The sequence below is a fragment of the Eschrichtius robustus genome, chromosome 13, assembly GCF_028021215.1.
Source record: "Eschrichtius robustus isolate mEscRob2 chromosome 13, mEscRob2.pri, whole genome shotgun sequence".
NCBI classification, from domain to species: Eukaryota; Metazoa; Chordata; class Mammalia; order Artiodactyla; family Eschrichtiidae; genus Eschrichtius; species Eschrichtius robustus.
Window position 1 is genome coordinate 20,846,183 of NC_090836.1, and position 15,551 is coordinate 20,861,733.

Genomic DNA, 15,551 nt, shown 5'->3' on the forward strand with positions numbered 1-15,551 from the left:
TTTTTTATACCTTATAGTTTTTAAAAATTCAAACATGCATCACAGGAAAAATCAGAATTTTGTTATTATTCCTTTTGTTTTTCACCTTAATACTTCAAAAAAATCCTTGAATTATATTTCTGGGGAGAAGAGCACCATAAATTTTTTAGAGCACAGGATCTGTACTGAACTGACTAGAAAGGTCATTTATATAACAAAACTACTTCTCAGATGGAGGGAGCAGTATGCCATAGGGCAGATGTGTTTAACAATTTTATTTAACTGGCCCTAGCATCAGAAGGTCCTATATGTGTCTCCCTAAATCTCCTATTGTAATTGTTCATTGTGGCATAATGTTGAATCATATTAGAAGAGCCCCTGATTTATTTTCCACTAAAATTAGCAGCAACATTAGTTAGCATTAGTTAAAGAAAATTTTTAATTAAGTGCTGATGACATTAAAGGTTCAAGCACTTCAAGCTTGCTAGAGGGCACAGCTGTACAGATTTGGGAGACCTCCTGACTTCCTCATTTGTTAAATGAAACACTTCTAGTTTTCAGTTCAACAAATATTTATTAAATACGTATTATGGGCTAAGAACCGGGAATGTAGAAATTAATGGCGTAGCCCCTCCCCGCAAGGAGCTTAGAGAAGAGATCACAGAGACCAATAAACAAAATGTAACCCTATGGAAACCAGGATCTCTTGTGGTCCAGTCTCAGAGCAATTACAGAAGCATAGTCAAACAACCAAAAAAGTGTTTTTGAAGAGAGTCAACTTATGTATCTCAAACTCTAAAAAATGAAGTACAACCTTTGTTTTTAACAATCCCATTCTCACCCATTTTACTCTCACTGCAGCTATTCCTGCCTTTCTTCCAAACTCATGGAATATTTCTTTCTCCCCCTCCCCCACCTGCATAATCCCCATGAAATTTTGCTTCAAGACATCCTTATCTCCTGATTCTGCTTTAAGTCTGCCAGAGAAAATCTTAGGAGTAAGGGAAGAAACAGATCTAGCTGGGCCAGTTATCTCTTTAGCAGCCAGGAGAAAATGTTGGAATTATTTACATGCTATTTTTTTGCCTAACATAAAGGTATCAGGAAGTAGTGTGAAAGGTCTTGTAACAGAAGTATGTGCAAGGATGAGAACTAGTTCAAAAGAAGTACAAGGAAAACTTTGCCAAAGACATTTTGCCACTTAGGTTCTGATGGGTCTTAAAGTTTGTCAGAAGGGCGATTAGGGATTGTGGTGAAGGACAAAATTTCATTTACATGTATCTTTGGACATGGGTAAATTGGGAAGACCAATTAAAGCCCTTGAAGATAATAATGCACTTCTTCCAATATGAAGTTTACTCCTTGGTGAAGGATAAGGCAGAAGTGTACAGGGTAAAGAACTGGACGTGTCCCTTGTAATATTTTATAGGGTAACATACAAAAATGATGATGTGAAGATGTTTTGGACATAATAGGGTTAAAAAGAAAAACAGGGACAAATAAAGATCTTTCTAATTCTAGTATGTTATATTCATTTATGGAATTCTGAATATAATTCTAACCCACATGACATAACTGACAAGGAGATCAAATGTAGTGGTATTGAGAGACTTCAATTATCGAGGGAGCTGCTAGCAAAATCATTCTGCTAAAAGTGGAATGTCTGATCATTTCTTGGCTTGCCTGCTGACTGTCATTTCACAGAAAGAGGAGATAGTGACAGAGGGAGTTTCATCTCTGAAATTAATTCTGAATATAAGGGAGGGCTACTTGGTCAGGTGGGCATCACAGGGCATTTGGGAAAAAAGAGTTAAAGGGAATATGTCATTTTAGAATTCATAACAACCAGATAAAGTAATGCGGGATGTATTTATATTCATGTCCTCCATTTGAATGGTTTTATTAAATCAGAAATATTTATCAAGTACCTACTGTGTGCTGTATTTACCTATTCACCAGGGGTGTGTGTGTGTGTGTGCTGTGTGTGCGTCTGTGGTTGTGTGTGTGTGGAGTCTTTATCCTTGAAGACTTTCAAAAAGGTTAAAGAAAGAAACAAAACTCCCTCCTGCCCCAGATTCACTACTCTGTGAATTCAAAGGTATCATGTTAATGATAACTCACATTTCTCTGGATCTGGCTTCTAAGCTTCTTGCAGAAGATTTCAGGCTCTGCAACTTCTCCCCCAACACACACGCGCACACACACACACACACACACACACACACACACACACACACACACACTTCTTGGAGTATTCAGAAAATGACCCAATTCTAGGAATTTACAGACATAAAAAAAAAAGGGATTTGGATTTTCTCATGTCATGAAATTGGGAGTGTGAGCCAAGTTTATCTATATATCTGATAGCCCCAGCTAAGAGCTCTGTCTCTCCCTGAGAATTAGATAAGGACAGGAATGAATTCAAGTGACAGTCACCACCGTACATTATAATCAGAATCACTCTTCTTTTTTCTGAACAGAGCCTGTCTCATCAGAGGGTTTTTATTGGGCCAAGCTGACATGCAAATCTCCTCAGTCTCACGCAAAATAGACTTCCAGCCGGCTTGCCACCCTGGCTTACGAGACTTGTTCTAGCGGCAGCTTACGCTCAGAATGGGGGCTCCACCACAGATCAATCTGCTTCAATGGCTCAAATTGGTGAAGATGGGGGCACACTCAAATATAAAAATCTCAAAATTAATTTTTAATTATATAAACATGACCAAAAGGAGGTTGAAATTAAACACAACTACTTAGGCTGCTTGGGGAGTTTTGTTGGGTTCATGTGTAAAACCACGTAAACATGTAAAAAGTTTGAGAGAAAGGCACATAACCAAAAATGAAAACAAAACAGAAAAATAAAGGCAGAGAATTGCATCAGGAAAATCAAGCTTCAGAATAAGTTTGAGTGTAAAATAGCCAAAGACCAGGGGAGAAGAACTTTAAAATCTATCTTAGAGTGAAAAAGGAATAAGGTAAAAACAGGTTCATTGTTTGATTTTCATCTTATTATGCTAACAGATTACAGCAAGAAAAAACTACTCATCTCCTAATTTGCTTCTATTTTCTCTATCAAGGAAAATGATCTTCAAACTGAAAAGAGTAGAACAAACATGGTTAAGAGGAAAATAATGCTCAAATTAGGTGAAGAGATCATGAGAGAGCACCTAGCTGTTTTGAATAAATTCAAGTCCCCAGATTCAGGGAAATTATTCCCAGGGAACTGGGGGAATTTACAGGTGTGATCTCAGAAATACTGTCAGCAGAGGCCGTCGAGTATTTACAGAAAAGACTTATGAAGGCAGAAGACTGGAAATAGGTAAATGTTCTGATTTTATACAAGTGGAAAATGGTGTATTAGAAACACGACCGAAAGCTGAGTTCATCAATAGCCCCTGGAAAAGTGTTAGAGAGCAGTTTAAAAGCGGTTTTGAAAGGACGTAGGGAAGAATATGGCAATCTTTGGGAACTGGTATGGGTTTGCTAAGACCACACCAAGATGCCTCTTGGATCTTGTTAGGAACAAGATGAGGGAAGGGAGTGGAATTAACAGTGATCTAAAGAAGCAAAGTAAAGCAACAGCAAGATCAAATTGGTACTTGCCCTTATGTTGTATGTATCTGTTTGCCAGAGGTGAAATTGGGATGAGATGAAAAAAAGAACTGCAAAGCAAGCAACCAACTTGAGTGATAGAAAGGTAAAAGACTCTGGAGGAGTGCTAGCAGGAAATGTTAAAATTAGCAAAAGTATGCTAATGTCAGACTGAAAACAGAATGGATGCAAACATTTATCAGTAATTCAGAAAAATAGATTAGTGCATGTGTACCATCCCTGGTCATTATCATGTGCTAATAATGTGAGACAAAGTGTACATTTTCCTCTGACTATTTTGGGTGGGTGGGTGGGGAATAATAAACAATAATCAATTGGACCAGAGCAGTATATGATCTTATTCTACAATTTTTGTGCTAAAAGGGTTATTTGCACTACTTGAAGCAGCAAAAACTGATCAGGAGGCAGGTTTCTATTAGGATCACATAGGTTGAATGCTAAACTCATCTAGGTTTTTTCTGGTGTGCTTACCAATTGAAGTTCAATATGGTGCCATAGATATCTAGATTTCAGGAGGGCATCTAAAATTCTCTCGTTTTGGCCATTTATGAACTATAAGCCACACACTGTGGTAGGCATTTCATGTTCATTATCTCTAATGCTTACAAGAGCCGTGCGTGGGTGCAATTTCTCTGAATTAAGGTGAGGAAAGTGACACTGACAGAGGTTAAGTAATTTGCCAGAGTTGTCAGCTAGTAAGTGTAGAGATGGGATTTGAATGCAGGGCTGCTCTACACCTATACTCTTCCACTGTACTGCACAGCCTCCTTTATGAACAGTATATATACATTTGGGTCAGTTGATAATATGGCTAGGAGAATTTCCAAATAAGTAAATAATTGTTCTAAAAGAATTTTGGTAAATTTCAGATATAAAACCAAGGTCAAGGTCAAGGTCCTTGTACCTTTTTAATATTACTGTCAATGACTTGGGTAAAGACATATGTCATGAAATTGAGAAGGATAACTAATGCTTTATGTAAAAGAATTTATATTTAATAGTATGTACAAAGTGTAACAATGGACCAAAACCTACTGGGTTAAATTTACTAAGGATTAAATGATATAGCGCACATTCAGAATTTAAAAATATAATCTTCTAAGCATGTACTGATATTTGGTTTACCGGCAATATGTATGAAAAATACATAGGGATTTTAATTAATAGCAACATCAATAGGAGTCAGCAGAATGATATGGGACAATGGAAGTGGGAGGAGAAAGAAATCTTAAGGCTGCATTAGTACTCATTCATTTATTTATTCATTTTTACTTAAAGTACACTAATCAAAGGAAATAAAAGACCATTGTACTCGATACACTTCACACCATACCTCGTATATGGCTCACAGTGTTCCAGGCATACCATGGTTTAAAATGAACTTTTGAACCAATGGATGAGACCCAGAATGGGTCTTGGAGAGAAGACAGGGAAAAAGTTCTGGAGCACATGTTTATTGAGAAAGAGGTATGTGAACTTAAAGTGTTCAGCCTGCAAATTCCTCAAATATTTGAAGGGAGTAGATTTCAAAGCTAATCATTCACATATTCATTCTGAATTAATTCATATATATTCCGTTTCGCTGTATGCTAAATATGTCAGGCACTGTCCTTGGTACTAAGAAGAAAAAATTTAAAAAGACATGATTCCTGCTCTGAAAGAGTTTTTAGCCTAGTGAGAGAGATAGAACAAGGAAAATCAAGCCTCGCAGTACGGGCTATATTGGAGGTATTCCTGGGGGCAGAGAGAAAGGGCATCTGGATCAGGCTGTGGGGTCAGTGAAGGCCCAGAGAAAAGTGCACTTGAGATAAGATTAGAGAGATGAATAGGCATTAACTGGCTCAAGTAAGGGGAGGCAGGAAGGGCCTTTGGAGCAGAGGAAACTGCATGTGTAAATGTATGGGAAAATCAAAAGAGCATAAAAGAATTGGTGAAAACTCAAGACGCTCTGATAATTGGAAGAAAGGACATGTGTGTGGCAGCTTTGATAGGAAATGAAGCCTGAGTTGTATTCTAAACTAAGGAATTTGAACTTTATCCTGAAAGCTTTGTGAGCCTTGAAGCATTAAAACTAGGCAATGACGTCATTAGATTTTCGTTTTAGAAAGATCCCTCAAGCAACAGAGCGGCAGGCTGGAGGCATTAGGACTGGTTTTCATTGTTTGCAGTAGTTTTGCTCCAGAAAGCTGTTGCAAACACTGGACTAACGAACACTGAGTCATTGCCTCAGGGGAAAGTACAGGGTTGGGTTCCTTGTAAGCCTCTGGTCACAACATTTTCACCAACCGATCAACATATAATCTGGCTTTATTTGTATTTATGTTTAAAGATACCTTATGTCCTTATGTAATACATATCTTAAAAATACTTAAATACATGTATATATATGTATAACTGAATCACTGTGCTGTATACCTGAAACAAACACGATATTGTAAATCTACTATACTTCAATTTTTAAAAAGTCGCATCACACGAGAAAAAAAAAACAATTATATGCAGCATTTCTAGCTGAGAAGGGTGTAACATCTTCCTGACCCTGGTTAATATGACCATTATTTCTTTGGCTTTCAGCCTCACGACATTGCTGCCCACCATGCTTTTTTTTAATCGGTCATCATCTCATGAATCCACAAATGTATCCACTTTTCCATCATTTCCATAGCTTCATCATGTACTATGATGGTACTGTAGCACTTTCTGGAGTGCCTCATGTATAGATCAACAAATTTCATCTTCCTTTGTTGGATGTACCCCGCTGTTGATTGATTAACATTGAAATTATGGCCAACAGCACTGTTATTCATGCCTGAATAGTGCTTATTCTAACATCACAGCCTTCTTGCGCTTGGGAATACTAGACAGCACTTCAGCACTGTGCTCGGTGGTCATTTTAAACAGCAGAATCACCGAAGAAAAAAGGCACAAAAATGCAAAAAATGTGGCACTGAATAGACCGCCAAAAGGATACTCGTTTACAGTCTGAGAGCTGAAACAAAAAAGCAGAGCGCTGCCTTGTTCAGTCTCAGCTGGGAAAAGGCTCACTGCTCACTGAGAAACTCGAATTTTTCACACTCTGAGTATGTCCAGGAATGACTGTGAAAGCCTGCAAATATTGATTTTAGGGGTTATAAACAAATTTTGGCAAGTAGGATAATTTTCAAATATAGAACCCACAAATAATGAAGATCAACCATACTTGCAGTCATCTAAGTTATAGCTGATGCACACCTGAATTAAGGCAGCAGCAGTGGGGACAGGTGAAGGGGATGGGTCTATTCAATCAAAACATTTATTGAATTTCAACTGCGTACGAAGTTTAATGCTAAGAACTAAGGATATGGTGAAATATCTTAACCCTGAGGTGTGTAGATGACAAGGAAAAATTGCAGGGTAGGTGCAGAATTGCAGGGAAAGTTGTATTCTTTAATAAGAGGTAGATTTCAGATATGGCAAAGTAAGTATGGGGAATACTTTCAGAAGAGCTTAGTGATGTCTTGAAATTTTTTCTTTATGGCGCTTAGTCCCAGACAGTAGAGTAGGAGGGTTTAGAGGATAGGGGAGAAGTGCAGGTCTGGGTTAGTTCAAGAAAGTATAGAGCAATATGGGAGTGATGATAAGACAGAAAATCAGTGGCTAGAGATAACTACATATTGGGCATTGACTTAAAAATTAGTTTTTGAGGCATAATGAATTTACTCCTAAAAATCTGTTTGTGAAATGTGAATCCTAACCTGAGTACAAATTTTTTTTTTTTTTTTTTTTTTTTAGGATTTAGAATCCCTTGGGAATTTGCATTGGTGAGAGAAGAAAAGCATCCAGTTTTTGTTCCTAGACTTTTGGTTTGGGTAGACGGTTGCCTAAGAATCCCATACACCAAGATATGAGAACAGCAGAAAGAAGGGATTTGGAAGGAAAAGAATATGGGTTCTGTTTGGGATACGTTCCATTTGAGGGGTCTATGTGACATCCAAGTAAAGATGAGCAGCAGAGAATTGAAATTACAGAGCTGGAGCACTCAGAGTGCTCTGGTTAGAGATGGAGAACTGGGAGCTGGTAGTTGAAGACAGAGGTTTATATGAGGACACACAGCACTTATTTATTGAAGGAAAAAATCAGATGACCAAAGTTGGAGCCTGGGAAATACGGTCATTTAAGGGCCAAGTTGATGAAGAGGAACTGACAAAGGATACCTGATAAGAAGTAGCCATAAATACCGGAGAAAAAAATCAGGTGTCACAGAAGCTAAGGGTGTATAGAATTCTAAAAACTTTCAGACATGTGAAAATGGTAAGTACTAAGTAGTATGATGTGTGGAAATAACAATAGACTAGGTGCATGGAAGTGCAGACAGAGGCTCAGTGACAGCCATTGAACAGTGTTTCAGGAAGAATTCTTCCATTAGGTAGGAGATTGTATTAAACAATCTATTTAGTCCATCCTCCTAACTCTAAGATAGTATGTTCTGATTCAGGGGGAGAAAAGGAGGATTGGAAGGGGTGCAGTATAAGCCCGGATAGGGAGATGTTATTGACAGGGGGCATTTAGGATTCAATATTGTGTCAAGGATTCCTGGCACCAGCCCTAATAGTTTATCGGGATGGCTCCTTGAAACTTGGATGTAATGATGGCCAACAGCAAATGAAGACACCAGGTCTTCCTTGGCACAGTAAGGAAGAAAGGATTAGAAGGCTCATGGATGTGGGAATGTTTGAATGGATATGTGGTCTAAGTACAGAAACCTCACAACCTTGTTATGTTTTCCCGAGAAGGTCTGGAAGGGCATGGTCCCACGCACTGAGCAATCAATTGCAGGTAGCGACAGCCAGCTCAGTAACATACCACGATGTCGTTTTTCCTTCCTTCTGTTCTTCACTTTGCTTATGCCTCACTCCTGCCCTTTGGGATTGCACTGGATTTTAAAATAAGAGCACAGAGACTCTGCTTTCTGGGGAACTCAAATGATAACAGTTTTACTACAAGTATAGTCTCTGAAAAATATCTTCTCCTGTGATGTGACGAAACAATAATATAAATATCATCCCTAAGTGATGTCTTATCCTACATCCTTATATAATTTCTCCTATAATGTCATCCATGGCAACTAGTTATAATATTGTTTATTATTTCACTATGATCTCACTACCACTCAAATTTTCAGGGGAGGTGTTGGGATTGCCATGGGTATTATCTGACAAATCCGAATTGAGCCTTAGTTTTATTTCCTGGCTTTATTACTAACCACCCTAGGATTCTTTGTAGTATTTCTCTTTCTTAACTGGTGTTTTTAGCACCTTCCAATTTTGTATTTTCTGAGAACTAAATAAATGTGAGCGCAGTAGAACTCAAACAGCTGTATGTATTTAACTGCAAGTTTGGATGCCCAATTCGTGCTCTGCTTATGCAGCCACCAGGAGAGCTCTGAAAGGAAAATCTGCAAAGCTTCCAGCATATTTTATTAATGACCAGCCAGACACCATAACCCACACCAGGGAGATGAGGACCTAATTAATTAGGCATAATGCTACTTAGTACTTACCATTTTCAATAAATATTACTACATGAATGAAAGAATCCTCAGAAGACTTCCATGAAGAGGAACTATTAATCCTATTTTACAGCTGGGGAAACAGAAGCAGAAAGGTTCTTGAATTTGCCCAAAGCCACGGAGAGAGGTGGTATCAATCCCCAGTTTGGTTTTCTCAGAGCTGGCCCTCTAGACTATTTTTAGAGCATGGCTTTCTCAAAGGTCAAAGGGCTGTAATATATCAAAGGTACTCACACATAAAGCTTTAAGAAATGGGTGGGAATAACAGTAGCCTAAGTGCATGGAAGTGCAAGACCAGTGTCAGGGGCTTTAAAAGGAAATTGACCATTTGCTTCCCCTACTTCTATTGAAGGAAGGGGTTATATGTTACATACATGGGCTAGTGAGTAGCACAGTCCCTGAAACATAGTAGGTGCTCAGTAAACATTTGTTTATTCATTTTTTAAACAAAATATGTATTAAATTCCTGTAGTATTCTAGGCATTCTCCTTGACCGCCTTAGATTCTACGGACAAAGAATATATAATAAACCAATAAATAAGTAAAATATATGTAATCGTAGATTGTGAAAAATGCTATGCAGAGGATTACCTAAAAAGGAGAGAAAATATCTGGGAAAAGAGTAATTTCCCAAAAAGGTGGTGGGAATAGCAAGTTACAAACTCCTAATATAGGAGCATCTTTAACATGCTCAAGAAAAAGCAAGGAGGACAATGTGCTGGAGTAGAGTGGGTGAGGGTAGAGTAAAAGAGGGTAAAGTCAGAGAAGTGATACACGCAGTCTTGTGAGTCATTTTAATAACGCTGGTTATTTACTCTGCAAAGAAGTGAAGATGCTAAAGAGTTTTGAGTGGTGTTATGGAATGAAGTGACTTACATTTTAATGGACTTATTCTTGCCTAGGGGCTAAGGGTGGAAACAGGGAGACAAGTTAGGAGATTATTGCAATAATCCAGTTGAGAAATAATGGTGCCTTATACCAAGATTGTGGTGATGGAAGTGGTGAGAGGTGGTCAGACCCTAGATATATTTTGAAAATGGAGCCCAAGAAATTAGATTTGATGGATAGAATTTGGGGTCTGGAATAAAGAGCAGAGTCAACACTTGTTCCAAGGTTTTGACCTGAGAAACTGGAAGGGTGGAGTTAGTATTTAGTGAGATTAAGAAGACTATGTAAAAAGAAAATTTCAGAAGGAAAATCAAGAGTCTGTGTTTGGACTTGTTAAATATGAGAGGCCTTTGGGCTATCCAAGTGGACATGTTGAGTAGAAAGCCATGTGTCCCAGAAGATAAGGGAATAAAGTATTTCAAAAAGGAGAGGGAGGGAGCAACTGTGTCAAAAGCTGCTGATATGCTGAAAACGATGAAAGACTGAAGACTGACTAAGGGATTTAGAAAATGGAAGGACATTGGTGATCTTAATAACATAAATGTTGGTAGATAAATAGGGTAAAAACCTGATGGAGTGGATTCAATAGAGAATAGTATGAATTCATTGTGTGTCTAGATCTAGCTGTAGATGTAGATAGAGATCTAGATAGATCCTAGCCCTGGCAACTGAAAGAGCTTTTGTTCTAGAAACAAAAAATAACCCAGCAGTAATGAATTCCTCTCATCTTGATTCAAATACCGTTTTCCATAAAGGAACCAGGACTCCTTACAGAAAAAGACTGATGCCAGATCTGCTGACAAAATTTTGGACCAGATTAACCTGGGACATCTTGTCATACCAGCTAGCAAAGAAGTCTTCAGATTTCTAGAGTCGTGTCAAAAGGAGTCACGAAAGTCTAGCCATCATGGGCTAACTGGTACCATAATAAAACTCCTGCTATAAACAACCGAAAAACAGGACAAAATATTTCAACCTCTGTTTTCAGTCATTGGACAGCAGCAACTGGATCCTCTAGAGGAAGGATACAAACGAGGTGAGCCTCTCAAGCCTCCTTATGTAGAGGTACCTTCCAAAGGCAGCACAGAAAGGGAGTCCAAGAAGAGCACAGTAGTCTCTCTGAGTTCAAAAGATAGAGATTGCAGTTTAGGTTAGATGAAAAACAGCTGGCATTTGACAGACAGAGTACTAGAGAGCAGCTAAGTAGACAAGAGCTCCAGAAATATGCTTAGCGTTCTCTTTGAGCCAATGACTGAAAATTAAACCGCACATTCATAGGGTGAGATCCTGGGAGGCCAGGGAAAGAATACATGCTGGGGAGTTGTGACCTGAATATTGCTGGAACCCAAACACACCTAAGAGATACTCAAATTCTGAATAGTCAGAGGAGAGCATGTGCTAGCCATGCTGTAACAATAAGTTTTGATTTCTGGTGGAGAAAGTCATTTTAAAGGAGTTTTGGCTATTCCTCACCCTTTGTTCATATACATATATATATGAACCACTTTGCCAAGTTTTATGAAAAACCACTAGGATTTTGATTAGAATAATATGGAATCCATATATTGAATATTAAGCCTTACTATCCAAGAACATGATGTGTCGCTACATTATTTACATCTTCTTTAGTATCTTTAGAAAGTTTAAATTTTATCTACTTAAAATTCTTGAACATTTTTGTTAGATTTATTCATTTATGACACAATTTTTTTACCATTCTGTTTCTTATTTTATTACATTTTCTAGGTATTTTTACATAATTTATAGAAAGACAATTAACTTTTATATGTTAGTTTTACATCTAGAAAGTTTGCTAAGCTCTCTTACTAATTTTAATAAATTGGCCATGGAGTCTTTGGGGTTTTCTATGTAGACAATCAAACCATATGTGAATAATAGCAGTTATTTTCTTTGACAATTTGAGACTTTTTTTTTCCTTATCTGCTGTTCAGGGACTCTGGTATGATGTTGGCTAGAAGATATTTTTGAACATTTTACAAAGACTCAACCTTTAGCTTTGTCTCTTCTCTATTGTATTTTTTTAAAAAACATACTATACTGTTTTCTGCTCCTGTCTATTATTTCCTTCTTTTTAGTTTCTTTGGGCATATTCTGCTTCTGTTTTTCTACTTTCTTGGTAGGCTATTTAGTTTATGCATATCAAAAACACAGTAACATTCCATTTCACATCCCCCACATTTTCAAAAAGACTGATAATGTTGGCAAGCACGGGGAGCAATGGCAAGTCTTTTCAAGATTTCAAATAGAAATGTACATTGGTACAACTACTTTGAAAAACAAATTGAAGTTTAATATGCACATACTTAATGCTTCTTCAGTTATATTCCTGTCTATATTTCCTGGAGGAATTCTTGCACAAGTGGATCAGGAAGTGTGATGGTTAATTTTATGTGTTGAATTGACTGGGCCACAGGGTGCCCAGATATTTGGCCAAACATTGTTTAGGTGTGTCTGTGAGGGTGTTCTTGGATGAGATTAACATTTGAATTGGTAGACTGAGTAAAGCAGATTGCCCTCCCTAAGGTGGGTGGCCCTCATTCAATCAGCTGAAGGCCTGAATAGGACAAAAAGGCTGGCCCTCCCAGGAGTAGAAGGGAGCTCCTTCTGCCTGACCACCTGAGCTAAGACACTGGTATTTTCCTGCCTTCAGACATGAACTGGAACATGGGCAGCCCTTCTTGCACCTTAACACCTGCCAGCTTCACACTGGAACTACACATCCTCTCTCCTGAGTCTCCAGCTTGCTGATTTCAGATCTTGGGACTTGTCAGTCTCCATAATTGCATGAAATTGCATGAGCCAATTTCTTTTACTCTCTCTCTGTCTCTGTCTGTCTGTCTCTGCCTTTCTCTCTGGTTCCAGACTGCCACAATAAAGCAAATATTGCAAAAAAGCATGTCACATGAATTTTTTGGTTTCCCAGTGCATATAAAAGTTATGTTTACACTATACTGTAGTCTGTTAAGTGTGCAATAGTATTATGTCTAAAACTATGTGTACATACCTTAATTAAAAAATACTTTATTGCTAAAAAGTACTAACCAACATCTGAGCCTTCAGCGAGTCACAGTAGCAGTAACATCGAAGATTGCAGATCACTGTAACAAATATAATAATAATGAAAAAGTTTGAAATATTGTGAAAATTACCAAAATGTGACACAGAAACACGAAGCCAGCAAATGCTGTTGGAAAATGGTGCCAACAGACTTGTTCAAGGCAGGGGTGCCACAATCCTTCAGTTTGTAAAATATGCAATATCTGCAAAGTGCAATAAAGCAAAGCCCAGTACAAGGAGGGATGTCTCTGTATATATCCTACTGGTTCTGTTTCTCTGGAGAACTATGACTGAAACAGGAAGCATGGATTAAAACATTCATGACAACATAGTTTATGACAGCAAAAAATAGAAACAGCCAAACGACTCCTAGAAGAAGAGTGGATATACACATTCCATAATACAATGGAATAAATAGATGGTGGTAAGGATATAGTGAATATAGCTTATAAACATCAGTGTGAATGAATTTAAAAATATTGTTAAACAACAAAAAATAGCAAGCTAGGAAAATATAGAGAGTATGATTCATTTTATGTAGAATTCAAATAAGGCAAAAATGAAATACTTATAAACAGCAACTATAAACAAATATACTATATGTAAATATACTAATAACACTCGTGTATTATATATTATATATATACTATATACTTTAGAATATATGCTCTATACTTGGGAGAGAATATAGAGTATACACTCTAAAGTAGATAAATATATAGTGTATACAGTATGTTATACTATAAACAACTATAGTAGAAGTAACCATATATAAACAAATATAAACAACCACACAAGACTATAAAAACTAAAAGAAAAAAAGGCAAGGGAGATATTTGCACAAAATTCAGGACTTACATCTGGGTAGGAGAGAGGGATGTAATTGGGGAAGGGCTTACATAGAGCCTCAAAAATCCTCACAATGGTCTATTTCTTAACCTGGGAGGTGGGTGAATAAATGTTCACTTTATTAACATTGATTTTAATTTAAAGTTTCTTAAATTTTATGTATATACTACATATAATCCTATATGTGTATGTCTAATCCTATATGCGTTTATTATTTCTTAATAAAAATTATATCACACACATAAAAGTCAAACTGGAAAACCCAGCATCCTAGGTCAGTTTCCTGTTTAGTACATTTTCTGAAATAAAGCAGGCACTCAATAAAAATTGAATATTCAAATGTGAAGCCCAAAGTGTCTGTTTTCTACCTCAAGCCCTGGAGCTTGGTGGTGTCAGCCTCTCAATGTGGTCTTAGTTCTACCAGGCTTCATAAGACATCATCCCCTCTGCCTCTCTCCATCTCCTGAATCTCTCTCAGCTCCGGCCACTTCCTTGTTATCACTGGCTCGTGCTCTAGAGACACAATTCTGAGTTTAGACTCAGACTCTGGGAGTCACGAACTGTTCATCTATGAGCTAAATGTAATTTCTGGGCATATTTTGTTTGGCCTAATTGTATTTTAAAATCTTTGAGCATAACAAAAATATCAGAAGATTTCAAGTAAAAATCCTGACTTCCAGCTTCTCTTGAAAAATAGGAAGATCTGGCAACAATGAGCTCATATTCCTCTTGCCAGAAACTAGCTGTTCATCTAGGGCCTGTGCTCTCCACCATGTGGTTCCTACTACACTGTTCTCTCCAATACAACAATTACCATTTATCACCCCTCTTTCATTGTTTGTTTTATTATTATTATTTAGAGAAATATCTCTCAAAACACTTAGCAAATTAACTGTAGGACAAGGTAGCTGGGTGACTTTTCCTTAATCGAGGTCATTTCACTTATGAAGTGTTTTACTTGCCTGGCCCTGCCATCTCTGTTCCATGTCCTTATCTAACCGCATCTGAGGAGATTCTCCTTCTTATTATTTTGATAATCTCGAGTACTGTTTTCCCCTTCCTGGCATCAAAAGGAGCTGAAGAAATTGCCTAAATTTACTCTGCTGAAAGAGGACTAATTTCAAGATCTAAAAATCTTAGGAGGCCCAAGAAGGTGAAATTGGCTTGACCTGGTGTGTGCCTGTACTCTCCAAATGAGAGAGCTGGGAAATCAACACCTCAATCTGTTTTCTTTCCCATTGCCTTGACTTTCCTCTGTTTTCTCCACCCTGTGTTCTCTTCTTGGCAGGAAATTCAAGCCTTAGAAATCTAAGTCTATTCATAAATGCACTTCTTTCAGTTACTATGGCAATGCTGAAGGAATCTGTCACGGCCAAACAGGATCACAAAAGGATCACTTTTATTTTTATTCTCAGTGTTTCCACCAACAAACAAATAAATAAAATGGTACAACTAGCAGAGCCACATTCACTTCTTGGGAAATAGCTCCTGAGGACTGACTCCCTACCTTCATTCCTTAATTTTTTCCCTCCTATTTTATACAGAGTTGTATTTGTTTTCCCAGACATTCATTAGAAAGGACCACAGTGAGTGGCAT